Genomic DNA, 16,567 nt, shown 5'->3' on the forward strand with positions numbered 1-16,567 from the left:
GAAATAACAGTTAACCCATATGGACAAGTCCCCGGTGTTAAGCAAAATCGCTGAAGGCGTATTTGAAAGGTGCTTCCTACGTGTCAACCCCTTTGCCAGCCACCCTTAATAAAGGGTAAGTGAAAATGAAACCCTGTACAGAACACTCCCCACTCCCTTTGCTCATCATGGATTTAGTATGACTACCTATACAGTACCTTACTAAAGACTGCCCTCTTGTCACCTTGTCTTTGTGCTGCTGCATGGCAACGAAATGACCAGAGTGATGTCAACAGTGGGGCTCCTTCCAAGGACCTATGACATCAGCACTCCTAGAGGTGTTCATGCTAATACATTGGAGTCATAGATTCTGTTGTTGGGTTTTCCATCAGAAAACAGTGCACAGCCCAGCCAAAGCAAACTACCAAGGCACTGGGGAACATACTGAAAAAAACAGATTTTTTCCCCTCACATTTACAGTCTTATTTATGCACAGTTGAAACCAAATCTGCATTTTTTAAATCACAGACCCCAAATGCAAAATAACGAAAAATCTAAAATCCACAGAAGTAAATATGGAGCCAAGAGAGATACAAATATAGGTATTGCTTACTAAACAACGAAATAATAAGAGAGCAGGACTCTCCACGTTGTTTGAATAGTTCAGTTTTACTAAGAGCACGGAGGTAAAGCAGCATTTCTGATAAGGCTTTATAAAGAGTGGGTTGGGCTGGGTCAATAGGAATGTGATGACTGGCGCTGTGGGGCAAAGAAAGTGGATGTGACTTCATGACTAATCGTAGCAATAGCTGTATTTTTAATCCACAAAAGCCAGCAAGCCTCACGCCTGTTCTCATGAACACAGAGTACCTGTGGACAAAGTGGGGAGTGGGGTAGCGGCAGGTGCCTTAAGCCCGAATGCCAAGATGTCACGACGATGTACCCTGGAAGCATACAGTCCTTATTCCCAAAATAGAAATGAATAGGTCCAAGGACAGGCCCTCTAACACTATGCCCCAACCATTTTAACCTAAGACTCTTCAGTATCATTTGCTATAATTATCAGCTTGAAATAGGACATGCATGTCTTCCTAAATATAGAGAGAAGCCACGTGTATTTGGATGTCAGTGCCTTCAATGTACCTTCAGCATGATAGCAGAGTTCAGTAACCCTTCACAATTAAGTCACAGCTCTCCCTAAACACACCCTCACCAGACAAACCAGAGGAACATTGTGCAAAAATCTGGGATCATTTTATTTCCACTTTAAGAAAACCCACAGGAAGAGCCAGCTTCCAAAATAGGCAAATGTGGAAGAAAATATTAACATAAGGAACAGATCATTCTTTCAAATATTTGAGGTACTCAAAGTACGTTTTATTTGTGTGTATCAATAACTAACTACTTCAGGAACAGACCTCATGAAAATGGGGGGTGCCATGGTCATTGTGTTATTATTCTCATAATACAGATGAATAAATTTCATATCAAAAATTTAAATAATTAATTGAAGGTACAGAAACAGCAAGTAGTAAAGCAAGATTTATTTGCAGGACTGTCTTTAGTAACTTGTTCTCATTCCTTTTATCACGCAACCTCTCTGTCTCTCTCTCTCTCTCTCTCTCTCTCTCACTGTCTACTCGTCTTTGTCCTTTCTGTCATTTTAAGCATCATTTAACATATAGTATGATATAGAAAAATCTGTACTAACAGCTATAATATAAATGGGTAAGACAGGTATAAATTGATTTAGAAACAGAAATTTTACTGAAATATGACAAACCACATTTCAAAGTGATGAGTACACTTCTTCCCATAATTTGGCATCACACTTTAAATGAATTTATTTGAATTTTCAATATTATAAATATAAAAGCATTGTATAAAAGTTAAAACATTTTGTAATAGTAGTGCTTTCCAGGAAAAAATGTTATTGAATAATTCTGAATTATTAGATAATAATTAGCAAAAGTGTTTTTAATCTCCATGCTTGACACTTTCAATACAGAGTCAACGGTGGCATAAACATGAAATATTTCTTGGAGTTTGCTCTGAGGATGACTAACGTGAACCCTCTCTATCCCAGGTAGAGGAAGCAGGACCTCTCATTTCACATTTATGCTTTTTCAAACTTTTAAATCAAAGTCATAAAGTCCCTACTATCTGTATATTTATTCATTAACGTCAAACACTAAGACCAGAAAGTTGAGAAAAGAAAGAAAAGCAATTCATGCTCCCAGGAGCTCAGAGACTACTGAGGCAGGAGAAAGGGCAAGAACCTTGACAACAAATGTCACAGAGGACCTGTAAAATGAGAAGTGAGGAGCGCCTTCAGCTTTAAAGTTAGGAGGCCAGAGATCTTCAGGGAGAGTTGTTTTAGTGTGGTAGAAGGGACAGAAACCTTGTGAATGCTGAGAGTAGCCTTGGTTAGCCCAAGGATAGCCATGTCAAAAACTAACTTGAGTGCTCGCTTCGGCAGCACATATACTAAAATTGGAATGATACAGAGAATATTAGCATGGCCCCTGCACAAGGATGACACGCAAATTCATGAAGTGTTCCATATTTTTAAACCAAATTAAAAACTCAATGGAGAATACTACCAGCAGAGTAGAACACTTAGAAGATAGAACATCAGACAATGAAGACAAAGTATTTCAACTTGAAAAGAACATAGACAGCTCAGCATGACTGTTAAGAAACCATGAGCAGAACATCCAAGAAATATGGGATAACATTAAGAGACCAAACTTAAGAGTCATTGGGATACAGGAAGGTACAGAACTCCAAACCAAAGGAATGAGCAATCTATTCAATGAAATAATACGAGAAAACTTCCCAGACTTGAAGAATGAGACAGAATCCCAAATCCTAGAAGCCTACAGGACGCCGAATGTGCAAAATCATAAGAGATCCACACCTAGACACATTATAATGAAGATGCCCAACATACAGAATAAGGAGAGAATTTTAAAAGCTACAAGAGAAAGGAAGCAGATTACATTTAGGGGTAAGCCAATCAGGATAACAGCTGATCTTTCAACACAGACTCTGAAAGCTAGAAGATCCTGGAATAACATATTTCAAACACTGAAAGAAAATGGGTTCCAACCAAGAATTGTGTATCCAGCAAAATTAAGCTTCAGGATTGAAGATGAAATTAAAATCTTCCACGATAAACAAAAGTTAAAAGAATTTGCAGCTAGAAAACCATCTCTTCAAAACATCCTCGGCAAAACATTACAGGAAGAGGAAATGGAAAATAACAATGAAAACCAACAGTGGGAGGTAGGAGAGTAAAGGGGGGGGAAATAATCAAAGAGGAAAACAAACCATGTTTAGTAACATAAATAAACAAATATGGCTGGAAGAACAACCCATATCTCAATAATAACCCTAAATGTTAATGGCTTAAACTCACCAATTAAGAGACACAGGCTAGTAGAATGGATCACAAAACAAGACCCAACAATATGCTGCCTACAGGAGATGCATTTGATAGGAAAAGACATCCATAGGCTGAAGGTGAAAGGTTGGGAAAAATCATATCACTCATATGGACTTCGGAAACAAGCAGGAGTGTCCATACTCATATCAAATAAAATAGATTTCAAGCCAAAGTTAATCAAAAGGGATAAAGAGGGAGACTACATACTGCTTAAAGGAACCATACACCAACAAGACATAACAATCATAAATATATATGCCCCAAACAATGGTGCAGCTATGTTCGTCAAACAAACTCTTCTCAAGTTCAATAGTCTAATAGACCACCATACAATAATCATGGGAGACTTCAACACACCTCTCTCGCCACTGGACAGATCTTCCAAACAAAAGTTGAATAAGGAAACTATAGAACTCAATAACACAATTAATAACCTAGACTTAATTGACATATATAGAATATACCACCCAACATCAAGCAGTTACACTTTTTTTCTCAGCAGCACATGGATCCTTCTCAAAAATAGATCATATATTATGTCACAGGGCAACTCTTAGACAATATAAAGGAGTAGAGATAATACCATGCATCTTATCTGATCATAATGGAATGAAACTGAAAATCAATGATAAAAGAAGGAAGGAAAAAGCATACATCACTTGGAGAATGAACAATAGGTTACTGAATAATCAGTAGGTTATAGAAGACATCAAGGAGGAAATTAAAAAATTCTTAGAGATTCATCCCTGGGATGCAAAGCTGGTTCAATATACAGAAATCAATAAATGTTATTCACCACATCAATAGACTTAAAAATAAGAACCATATGATCATCTCGATAGATGCGGAAAAAGCATTCGACAAAGTACAGCATCCCTTTATGTTCAAAACTCTAGAAAAACTAGGGATAACAGGAACATACCTCAATATTGTAAAAGCAATCTATGCTAAGCCTCAGGCTAGCATCATTCTGAATGGAGAAAAATTGAAGGCATTCCCTCTAAAATCTGGAACAAGACAGGGATGCCCTCTCTCTCCACTTCTGTTCAATATAGTTCTTGAAACACTGGCCAGAGCAATTAGACAGACGAAAGAAATTAAAGGCATAAAAATACGAAAAGAAGAACTTAAATTATCACTATTTGCAGGTGACATGATTCTATACCTAGCAGACCCAAAAGGGTCTACAAAGAAACTATTAGAGCTAATAAATGAATTCAGCAAAGTGGCAGGATATAAAATCAACACGCATAAATCAAAGGCATTCCTGTATATCAGCGACAAACCCTCTGAAATGGAAATGAGGACAACCACTCCATTCACAATATCTTCAAAAAAAATAAAATACTTGGGAATCAACCTAACAAAAGAGATGAAAGACTTATACAATGAAAACTACAGAACCCTAAAGAGAGAAATAGAAGAAGATCTTAGAAGATGGAAAAATATACCCTGTTCATAGATAGGCAGAACTAACATCATCAAAATGGCGATATTACCAAAAGTTCTCTATAGGTTTAATGCAATGCCAATCAAAATCCCAACGGCATTTCTTGTAGAAATAGAGAAAGCAATCATGAAATTCATATGGAAAAATAAAAGACCAGAACAGCAAAAACAATGCTAAGCAGGAAGTGTGAATCAGGCGGTATAGCGATACCAGACTTCAAACTATACTACAGAGCAATAGTAACAAAAACAGCATGGTACTGGTACCAAAACAGGCGGGTGGACCAATGGTACAGAATAGAGGACACAGAAACCAATCCACAAAACTACAACTACCTTATATTTGATAAAGGGGCTAAAAGCATGCAATGGAGGAAGGATAGCATCTTCAACAAATGGTGCTGGGAAAACTGGAAATCCATATGCAACAAAATGAAACTGAATCCCTTTCTCTCACCATGCACAAAAGTTAATTCAAAATGGATCAAGGAGCTTGATATCAAATCAGAGACACGGCGTCTGATAGAAGAAAAAGTTGGCTACGATCTACATACTGTGGGGTCGGGCTCCAAATTCCTCAATAGGACACCCATAGCACAAAAGTTAATAACTAGAATCAACAAATGGGACTTACTCAAACTAAAAAGTTTTTTCTCAGCAAAAGAAACAATAAGAGAGGTAAACAGGGAGCCTACATCCTGGGAACAAATCTTTACTCCTCACACTTCAGATAGAGCCCTAATATCCAGAGTATACAAAGAACTCAAAAAATTAGACAATAAGATAACAAACAACCCAATCAACAAATGGGCCAAGGACCTGAACAGACACTTCTCAGAGGAGGACATACAGTCAATCAACAAGTACATGAAAAAATGCTCACCATCTCTAGCAGTCAGAGAAATGCAAATCAAAACCACCCTAAGATACCATCTCACTCCAGTAAGATTGGCAGCCATTAGGAAGTCAAACAACAATAAGTGCTGGCGAGGATGTGGGGAAAAGGGTACACTTGTACATTGCTGGTGGGACTGCAAATTGGTGCAGCCAATTTGGAAAGCAGTATGGAGATTTCTTGGAAAGCTGGGAATGGAGCCACCATTTGACCCAGCTATTCCCCTTCTCGGTCTATTCCCTAAAGACCTAAAAAGAGCATGCTACAGGGACACTGCTACATCGATGTTCATAGCAGCACAATTCACAATAGCAAGACTGTGGAACCAACCTAGATGCCCTTCAATAGACGAATGTATAAGAAAAATGTGGCATTTATACACAATGGAGTATTACTCTGCATTAAAAAATGACAAAATCATAGAATTTGCAGGGAAATGGATGGCATTAGAGCAGATTATGCTAAGTGAAGCTAGCCAATCCCTAAAAAACAAATGCCAAATGTCTTCTTTGATATAAGGAGAGTAACTAAGAACAGAGTAGGGACGAAGAGCAGGAGAAGAAGATTAACATTAAATAGGGATGAGAGGTGGGAGGGAAAGGGAGAGAGAAGGGAAATTGCATGGAAATGGAAGGAGACCCTCAGGGTTATACAAAAGTACATACAAGAGGAAGTGAGGGGAAAGGGAAAAATAATACAAGGGGGAGAAATGAATGACAGTAGAGGGGGTAGAGAGAGAAGAGGGGAGGGGAGGGGAGGGGAGGGGGGATAGTAGAGGATAGGAAAGGCAGCAGAACACAACAGACACTAGTATGGCAATATGTAAATCAATGGATGTGTAACTGATGTGATTCTGCAATCTGTATATGGGGTAAAAATGGGAGTTCATAACCCACTTGAATCAAAGTGTGAAATATGATATATCAAGAAATTTGTAATGTTTTGAACAACCAACAATAAAAAAATTTAAAAAAATAAAATAAAACATTAAAAATGAACAGCAAAAAAAAAAAAAAAACTAACTTGAAGCCCAGAGTTTTCATTAGAAAATTACTAAGACAGAGACAGAAGACTTTATCACCACCATCATCATCATCATCACTTCATCAAACAACTCTCCTAAATTAAAATCCTCAATTTTTTGCTTTCTTTACATCTGCTCCTTACTTTTCTCTAGACTATACATGCTAAAACTTGACCTTAAAAACGACTTACTTTTTTCTAGACTATATGGTCTGTAATATAACTTGATCTAAAATCTCTGGGTCAGTAGAGATGTCACGAAGTGCCCTGTTCCCATCTGTGTGTTAGATAGGCAATCATTAAATGCAAATCAAAGAGGCAGTTAGTATAGGAAGGCTGTATTTAATTAGAATTGACCAGAGTCTAAACAATGAAGAATGAGAAATGCTGTGGGTAAAAATTTGCCCAAAGAAATTAGGGTCCCTAGATACCTAAATCACAGATTTATGTCTTAGATACATAATTTTAAAAGGTGCTTTAGTTCTAAGTGGTTTGGTTTTGTTCCTGCAGCAGGAACCCTCCCCAAAACTGAACTGGTGGGTCATTTCTTTTCAGGGGAGCTGTTTGAACCAATCAGGACACAGATAATCTTATTAGCCCTCTGTGGGCTTGCGTTTCTTTTGATGAGAGTCTGGAGAAGTCATGGGTAATACTTGACCCTGTGCCAGGGACCGCTTGTGTTTCAGTTGTACAAGGTCAGATCTTAATTTAACCACCAACTGGATGCTTAATTTTAGATACACAGAGGAACACATTGGCTCCAGGGTACTTCCTCTGGTTTAGAAAGGCAAGTCTCTGGATAAGAATGACAAGATGATCATTCCAAAAGGTGAGATTATGAAATATTTAATCTGTACCTTGCCAACTATTTTATGGAGTAGTTCAGTATTGGAAATCTTTAGAACAGATGGAAATGTTGGTTGTGGCTAATGTTTCTTTCCTAATGATAACCTGTAGGCTTGCCTGTCTAGGGCCTTTTTAATTATAAGAGTAAAGCCAGGGTTGTCTTGTTTATTTAGAGACTATCAACTCAACTGTATAATTATTAAGCATCACAAAAAAATATATCATGAAATAAGCTCAAGAATGAATATGCTAATAGGAAGTGTCATTATACATTATAAGGACTCCCAGAAGGGTCTTACCTGATCCCTTAGTTACTGAAAAAAAATTAATTTTTTGTAAATAATTAAAACAAATCTCTATCGTGTTTTTTTAAATTAGTTGTTGCAAAAGATAGATGTTCAGATTGGGAAAAAATCTGTTAAATTAAGATGGTAAAACCCCAAACTTAATGTGATTGAAAAATGTTCTTCCTGCAAATTATACACAGTTTTGAAGCTGAAAGGGGCTTAAAATTTACCTGATACCATCGCTCATCTGATACTTTATTGAAGAACTTCTAAGGAACCTCCTACATCTAAAGTGATTTGATTTTTGTGAAAGAGCAGTGATGTGAACAAGGGAGTCCTGCCACTGCTTTGTGCTGAGAGAATTTAAATTATGGTGATAAAATAATCATAATTTTATATCTAATTGTTTTATAAGAATACCTTATTTTCAAATGAAAAGGTCTCTAAAATTTTTATCTTTCCACCACAGTTAGATGAGTTTGTAGGTTGTTTGCTTAAATTCTTTTAGAAAACTTTTTTTCCCTGAGGTTTTATAAATTTCTAGGTTACCAAATGAGACCCATTCTTCATTAATTCCATCTGAGTAAATGGGTCATCAGCCACAGTGTAGGGACTTAGCTTGTGTGACATTTATTGTCAGATGATTGGGTATGAAGATTACACCATTCCCCAAACGTGTGGCTAGGTAAATTGCCTAACCACCCTGTGCTTCAGTTTCCTTATCTGCAACATGAGAGAGAAGTCTGTCTTCTGTCCTTAAAATTGAATGCATAATCCAAATCCATTATTCACATAGTATCTGCCTCAATAAATTCCAGTTGCAATAATTATTAAATTTACTCTAGCAGATATACATTGTGCTTGACTCTGTGCTAAACCATGAAAGAGAGGGAACAGTTTGGTATTGTTTCAAGGAGAAAAATCTAGAATACATTGTTAAAAGACAATAAACTCCCTAGAGATATGGACCCTCTGTGGCTGTGTCTGGCACTGTTCCTGAAACCTAGCAGACAGTAGACACATATTTTTGAATGGAAAAACACAATGGTCTGAAAATCTTTAGGAAAATAGAGTCATGAAAACTGGTAGGTCGGTTCTGCTCCTTCGTCTCTTTGAGTAATTGAGCAGGGAGGAGAGCAGATACAGTGCATCCATGTTTTAGTAAGGTATCTGACAGTATCTGTCCATGATGGTTATCAAATCAGAAACATGAATGCTGAATGGAGGTGTCTGTAGGAGGATTTGTAGCTGGATAAACAGCTTTTCTCCAAGGATGCTAAATAACGGATCAATGTCAACCTGGAGACCTGTGTCCTGCACCAATAGCTGTTCAACATTCATCATTGTCAATGAGCATAAGCACATATAAAACATACTTATTAAGTCCTAGCAGAAGAATAAAGGTTCGATCTTAAAAGGATGAAATGTAACAGGAATAAATAGAGTCTTGCATGAAACTGCACAGAAAAGAATTGTGGGTAATAATACAACTCGTAGAACTGGGGGCTTCCAAATCAAGTGTAACATGATACCTCCAAAATTCTAAACTGGGTTAAATTAGCAGATATAGAGTGTCTAAAGAGAGGGAGGTGATCATACCCACTTAATACTGTGTTGATCTGACCTTAAACCATGGCATAGGAAAACTTACTGTCCAGACTTGGAAGGAGAAGGCTCAGCAGAGACCAGACAACCTTGGGATAATTAAAGGGGATCTCCTGTCCCAGAGAAACAACACTGTCTTAATATGGTTCTGAGGGAAAGAAACAAGGACCATCAAAAAATGGTTTCAATATATGGATTCAGTTTCAGTATTTTCCCTAATTGTTGAAGCTGGCCAAAGGCAAAGGGCTGTGGAGGGTAGAGTTGGAAGTAGATAAGTTCCTTTGCACTTTGGATTCAAACTGAGGCTGGCCAATAACTTGTAAAGGGATTGACAGTAGGTGGAACGCTCTGATGGTTTTTAACTCTGAAGTTTGGTGATTCCAGGGAGAAGGAAGGAGAATAAAATTATGGGGCTATCAGAGGATATCAAGACCTAGAATAGAGCTAAAACTGCCCCTAAACAACCTAGGATCCTACTTCTCCATTCCAGAGGAGGAAAAACAGCAGGCAATGCTAATTGAATGTTTGTGACATGTCTGTGACATGTCAGACACGGCTCGCCAGGCAGCTAATGCAGGCAGACCAGAAGTGGAACAGTGTTCGATCTCTATGCCCTTTTGCCTCCAGCAGAAAGAAGTTTATGCTTGTACATGATTTCAAAATAAGAAACTAAGAAATTCAGTGACTCATTGTTTGAGTGAGTTTCCAATGGAAAAAGATTTGATTTAAGCAAAGATTTGATGGAAACTTTTGTTATGTTCAATAAAATGCACCATGCCCAGGAACAAATTTTTTAGAGAGAAGATAAGTTTATGAATGTGTGTGTGCATATATATGCACACACACATATATAATTATATATATTTTTATAATACTTTTTAAGATCTAGAGATACTTAAATTTTTACTATTATTGTAACTAATTAATGCAGTCAAAGCAATCTTACTCACCCTATGACTCAGTTGTACGAACCAAAATTAGCATTTTTATTATCTGCAATTGGCCTCACTGTCCTTGGAAGCTTCCACTCACTAATCAGGGAAAAATAAACTTTTGGTCCTATGCAAGCAATATGATAGCTTAGGTTGATGAACTTGTGCTTGGCTGATTCAGGTTCAGCCATTAGTCTTTCAGATTTCTGCTTCTGCTCAAGCCAAGAAATTCTCCCCATCCCCACCCCAGGTTTCTGCTTTGCTATAGATGTGGCCAATTTACTCTCTCTTGAAAGTTGACAAGGTTTCTGGCCTTCTCATGCCAGTCCATTTTCATAGAAGGCTTGTAAATTTTCACTTCACAGAGTCACTCTCAATTTCCTTTTCTGTTGTTCCTGTTGGTGGTGAAAATATTTAAGACTTACCCTGCTAGCGTATTTCAAATATACAATTCAATATCTTTAACTAATAATAATAGTCACATTGAAGTACAACAGATCACCAGAATTTACTCATACTGCATAACTAAACTTATAACCCTGGACCAACATCTCCCTACAGTCCCTCTCTCCAGCCCTTGGCAACTAACTCTCTTCCAGGAGATCAACTGTTTCCACGAGTCGAACATTTTTAGATTTTACATATCTATGATATCTTGCAATATCTGTCTTGTTGTGTGGACTGATTTTACTTAGCATACTGTTCTCCATGTTCATCTTTGTTACCACAAATGCCTAATATCCCATTGTCAATTTATAGCAAATTTTCTTTATGCATTCATCTGTCAGTGGACATTTAGATTCATTCCACATCTTGGCTATTGTGAATAATACTGTAATGGACAAGGAGTGCAGATTTTAGTCCTTTTGGAAATAAAATCAGAGGAGGAATTATTAGATCATAAACTAGTTCTATTTTTAAATTTCTGAGGAACTACCATACTATCTTCATAGTGGTTGTAGCAAAAAAAAAAATGTGAAGTGATGGATATTTTAATTAGTTTGTGGTAAATATTTCACATGTACAACTATAAATATACACATATTTAATCATTAGGTTTTACATCTTAAATATATGCAGCTTTTTAAATTGTCAATCTTGGTTACTTTAACCTCAATAAAATTGAAAAAAAAAGTCAATCTTAGTTCAGCAAAAGTGGTTGATCATATCTGGATAAATGAGCATCATTCAGTTTACCTGTGAAATTAAGAGTTTATTCTTTGTGTATATTAGTGTGAATAATGGGTCATTCCATTGCTTGTGTGTGCAATAATGTTTATATGTATTGCCTATCATTAGGCATTTAGGTTGTTTGTAAGGTTTTGGAAATTTAAATACAACTGAGATAAACATTCTCACATACAAATACTTTCCTACATCTCTTATTATTTTAAAGAATAAATTCCTGGATGTGGAATTACAGACAAGGACGGAAATTTTTAAAATATGATCACATGAGCTTGTAATTAGGGCACATCTGCTAATAGGCTTTCAGGCCTCATCCTTGTCCTACCTTCTTTTTTTTTTTAGTTGTAGATGGACACAATACATACATATATTTATTTATTTATTTATTATTTTTATATGATGCTGAGGATCAAACCCAATGCCTCATACATGTTAGGCAGGTGCTCTACTACTGAGCCATAACCCAGCTCTATCCTACCCTTTTTAATTCTGTAAAGTTGTATTCCCCTGGGAATCCATGTGGTTGTGAAACTAAAACTTCTGTTTATATGTTTATAGTTTTCAAAAGCTAATATGCATCTTCCCGTGTTTCTCTCATAGTTGAATTTGACTTGGAAATCAATAGCAGAAAGTAAAAAATTTCTAATTTTGTAATATGCAACTAGAGATAAGTAAAACTAGTATGACCGGATCTATCATTAGTGTATTTACATAGAAATTAATCATTAATCAATGTGGCCCCAAAATTGAAAGTGAGTTTTGCAAACAATGTATTATGACCTAAAGGGAAAGCATGTAGTTAACCTGTTCTTTGAGTAATTTTAAGAGTAGTGTATATTTGATCCTTTGATTATTATTCATCCACCCGGTACTTCCCAAGTGCTCATATATGGTAGGGAGCGTACTTAGTATCTAGAGATCCATTGGTCCATTTTGCCTTTTTCTAACCTTTTCTGAAATGTCAGCTTGCATTTCTTTGAGGCAGCACAAAAGTAGCATGTGTTTTCTGATTTAAGATTCTATGTACATGTGTATGTGTATTTTGTGTGTTTGTATGTGTGTGTGAAATGTGTCAGCAGAAAATTTTGGGCTCTCAAGTAAGATGCTGTTTGAACTGATCCTAGTTGTCCCCATCATCTGTAGGCTTTTTTTCTGTAGTGCCACACAGAGGGAATTCCTATAACATATTACTTGTAAAGTTAATGGTGACTGTGGGTAGAACCCAATTGTCCCTCTAGAACTCTTGTAGACTAGCTGACTCTTTTGCTGAAATCAGCCAAATGAATTCATTTAGTTGATTTTTTTCACTTTGTGCTACATGAGTCTAAAAAAATAAGATGTGGAACCACCCAATAGTCACTAAAGTTATAATATAATTTTATCTGTGTTATTTCACTCTATCTTTAAAATCACATATATAAATGGTCAAATTGCATAAAATGGGACTGAACATTATTTAGTATATAATAAATGTTTTCTTAACAAAATCAAAAAATGAAAATATCCTAATTTGACCCTTACTCTTCCTCTGATAGGAAAAAATCCTGATGCTTCTCTGTGGGATTTCCAGTAGATGAGTCCATTGTCAAGAACCATTGTGTTGTCAAGGTAAAAAAAAAAAAAAAATTATCTGTGAATCAAGGCCCTGAATTCCACACAGCAGAAGCTTGCATTTCCTTCAGAAACCTAGGGTCTGAATTTGTGAAGAAAACCAAATTTTACTGTATTGCTTTCTCCCTCCCCCCACCCCTGCTTGGTACCAGGGATTGAACCCAGGCACTTAACCAATGAGCCCCATCCCCAGCCCTTTTTTGTATTTTATTTAGAGATAGGGTCTCACTATGTTGCTGAGGACCTTGCTAAATTGCTGAGGCTGGCTTTGAACTCCTGATCCTCCTGCCTCAACCTCCTGAGCCTCTGGGATTATAGGCAGAAGCCACTGCACCTGGCTGTATTGCTTTTTTCTTATCCTCTCTTATCACCTCCCAGTAGACCTCAGCCTCAGACTTCCTGTCATCTTCCCAAGCCATGCCACTCCCAATAACTCTTCCAAGAAATCCTAGTTCTACCCTGGGGGCCTGTGTGGTGGTGTTGGCACTTTTAAAAGGGATGATAGTAGGATGGAACAATATGCCCTACAAGACAGAATCTCTCACTGATGTAACAGGGTGACATTGATGTGACAGGTGCTGGGGGCAGTGTGAGATTTATGGACACAGAGCCCTGCCTTGTACCATAGAAGCAACTATCCACTCAGCCTACTCTCAAGGCCAACCCTGTTATGGATTCATGAAGATAATTCCAATATTGTTCTGCCCAAACCAGAGCATTAGGCTAGGTGGGGTAATGAACTTGTCTGCAATCAAGAGAAAGCCAGTTAAGCAATTCAAGAAAAAGAAGGGGAGTTGTGATTCCCTGCTGTGGGAGCTACCGTGTTTCAAAGATCCCTGTGGAGAGAGTCACAAACTTATCCATCACAAACTTATTATCATCAAATGGTGAGGCATTAGCACTGATAGACTGGAGGTGGTTTACAGAGGATCTGATGAGGAGGTGTCTCGTACTAGTGTCCACTCCTGCATCATGCCTTGCAACACCATGCCACCTCCTGACCACTTCAATCAGCCACCAACTGGCATGTGATCCTGTTTTTTGGAAGTGATGTTTAGACTCCAAAACAAAAAGTACAGAATGAAAGCAAGCTTAGGACACCTCAGACCACCCTAAGCAACACAAAACCTTATTGTGCAGAGCCAGAGGAAAAGATTTATGTGTTTGGAAGCTATTTTTTATTTTTGGAAGTTATTGTCATTGAGAGCTGGCTGTTAAGAGCCAGATCAAAGTGTTTTCTTTTAAAGGCAAACGGCTGGGGATGTTTTCCCTGCAGCTTCTGAAAGACCTTAGATGTGAAGGTCCTCCCTGTTCTGTTCAGACTCTGCTTATCAGCTGTTTGACTTTGGGTGGGTGTTTTAATCACCTGAAACCTACTTTTCCACTTATTTACAAGAAGCTACAAAACTTACAACACAGAGTGAGGATTTAAATAAACTAGAATATGCCAAGTGCTTTGCACAGTGCTTGAAGCAAAGGCACCACTTCAGAGTTTTTAGGTCTTACTGTTATCAGCATTTCATCATTTCATTCTTACCAGAAATATTCTAAAATGTACATGACTGCTGAACTTTCCCTTTCCCATTAGCTAAGTTTGGAATTTATTTCAACTCATCTGTAAAATAAGTGACTAATTATTTATATCTGAATAATACATTTGGAACTTAGCTTTTAGAAATTCTGAATTTAGCTGTGTCTTTATTTATTTATTTTTTTAACCAGGAGTACATGAAAGAGCTTCAGAAGGTCTATGAGTTCCCTAAAATCATACAACATTTTGAGTGGGCATGCATTCCTCCAGAGAAAGAATCCATAGCTTTTATCAAATGTGTCCCTGACTCTCAGCAAGATTTAAAAGAAAAGGATAATCATACAATAAGATTGCCCCAATTACTTGTATGTCAGGTACTTGTAGAGATTAAGCAATCTCACTAGTGGACTTCTCCAGAACAAGATTGAGTTAAGGGGAAACTATTATTAGGAAAGAGTTAATTTCTCCAGACTTAGAAGTGAGATACTTGTGAATATGTTATTGGTAGAAATCAGGTTCATCGCATTCCACAGACCCACAAACACTGAGATAAGCAAGCAAGCAGAAATTTATTAAAAAGGAGATTAAGGTGGGAGTGTAAGAAAGCTCCCACAGAGAACATGGGAGGGGCAAGAGTGCCCCCAGGGTCTCTGACTTGCCTTCTTTTAAAGGCACAGGAGGGGAGGTTGACTGACCCACTTGTAACTGTCCTTGAGATTTTAATTATTGGGTGTACATGTTCAGACTGAATTGTATAGTCACTTTTTTTTTTTAATAAGAAGGGAGGTTTTTGTCCCTTTTGGGAAACAGATATTGTTTGGCTTGCTGGAGCACATCAAAAGTGGAGCATAACTCAGATGGTGGTCCTGATATCCGTCCTCCTTATTGACTCTTACTATTTTTCCCTACCTCAAATATATCTTAAAGGATGTCAAAATATTATTTGGTCTTTCCTAATACTCCTGAGTGGTGCTTTGTAAAATAATCTTGATTTGCCCCCTTCAGTGAGGACTGAGCCCTAGTCATTTTAAATTTGTGTATTAAGTGAGTGACTCCCTTCTTGCCTTTCTCATTGCATCTGGATGTTTCCACGTCCATTTCTGTGAGGCTCTTTGGACAGCCTGACACCTTAATACACCTGCTCACAGATCCTCACTTCATCCCCAGCTTTTAATACAATGCTGGAGAATCCTGAATGCTACTTAAATTGGTTCATATCTGTTTTTCATCATTTTTTTCCTTGTGTCATTAGAGATACAAAACAGTTAAGAATATAGATAACTTTCTTAATGGTAGTCAAAGGATGTTTTTAAAAATAAAAAAGGAAAAGAAAATTTCACAGACCCCCATTCTCGAAGGATCTGTCATGTCTCGTGTACAGAAAGCCCATGTTCCCATCAGGGTTAGATTTAAGCTCATGATTTAAATAGGCGAAAGGCTCTTTGTCCTATTACTAATCTTAGAGCCATGCTATGGCCACAGTGCTATCAGAGAAAGGCCAGGGGCAATGCCACAGGTTTAACTTCCTCCTCTAATTATCTGAAGGACTCGGAGGTTGTTTGCCAGTAGTGACTCAGGGCTTGTTTGTTTCAGTGACCATCAAGAGAAGCCATTTGCTGCGGTTGAGTGGGAGTGGGGAGAAAGGGAAGAGTTAAAGGAAAAAGAAAGCAGGCTGGGGGTGTGGCTTAGTGATACAGCCCTTGCCTAGCCCTGGGAAGCTCAAGGTTTGATCCCTAGTACTGCAAAAAGAAAGACATTTCCCCTCAGGAAGCT

At 37.5% G+C, this 16,567-nt stretch overlaps 1 non-coding gene across 1 annotated transcript; it reads left to right on the top strand.

The window, feature by feature from the left end:
- Nucleotides 1-2,442: 2,442 nt before the first annotated feature.
- Nucleotides 2,443-2,549, top strand: LOC114085361 (U6 spliceosomal RNA). Its single transcript, XR_003581462.2, has one exon. It is a non-coding gene; the product is annotated as a U6 spliceosomal RNA (small nuclear RNA).
- The last annotated feature ends 14,018 nt before the right edge of the window (nt 2,550-16,567 follow it).

Source organism: Marmota flaviventris, chromosome 1 (assembly GCF_047511675.1).
Source record: "Marmota flaviventris isolate mMarFla1 chromosome 1, mMarFla1.hap1, whole genome shotgun sequence".
Classification (NCBI taxonomy): Eukaryota; Metazoa; Chordata; class Mammalia; order Rodentia; family Sciuridae; genus Marmota; species Marmota flaviventris.